The following is a 342-nucleotide window of genomic DNA, read 5'->3' on the forward strand; positions in this document are numbered from 1 at the left end:
TATTTATTTAGAAAGTTCAAACGCTCACATTCACGCTTACACGCACTCACACTCGAATTACCGCGCACATGATCGCTCGCGCTTCGCGGATCACGCGATCTCGCCTTTCGCCGGGAATCCCAGCGGTCGGGGATGCGCTTTAAACGCAATTCGGTTTGCGTCACTAAATGCGCCGCGGAAACGACTCGGCCCTGCCACGACCGACACAGCGCTATAACGCATAAAAGATAACCGAAATCGCGTATAAGATTTCAAGAACACGTCGTTTAAATGCGCAACAAACTCGCGCTAGATCCGTTTCGGGATCGAAATCTCCGTATTCGCGACGTCCGATCGAGATAA

The sequence above is a fragment of the Wasmannia auropunctata genome, unplaced genomic scaffold (genome assembly GCF_000956235.1).
Source record: "Wasmannia auropunctata unplaced genomic scaffold, wasmannia.A_1.0 LD336074.1, whole genome shotgun sequence".
In the NCBI taxonomy this organism is placed as follows: Eukaryota; Metazoa; Arthropoda; class Insecta; order Hymenoptera; family Formicidae; genus Wasmannia; species Wasmannia auropunctata.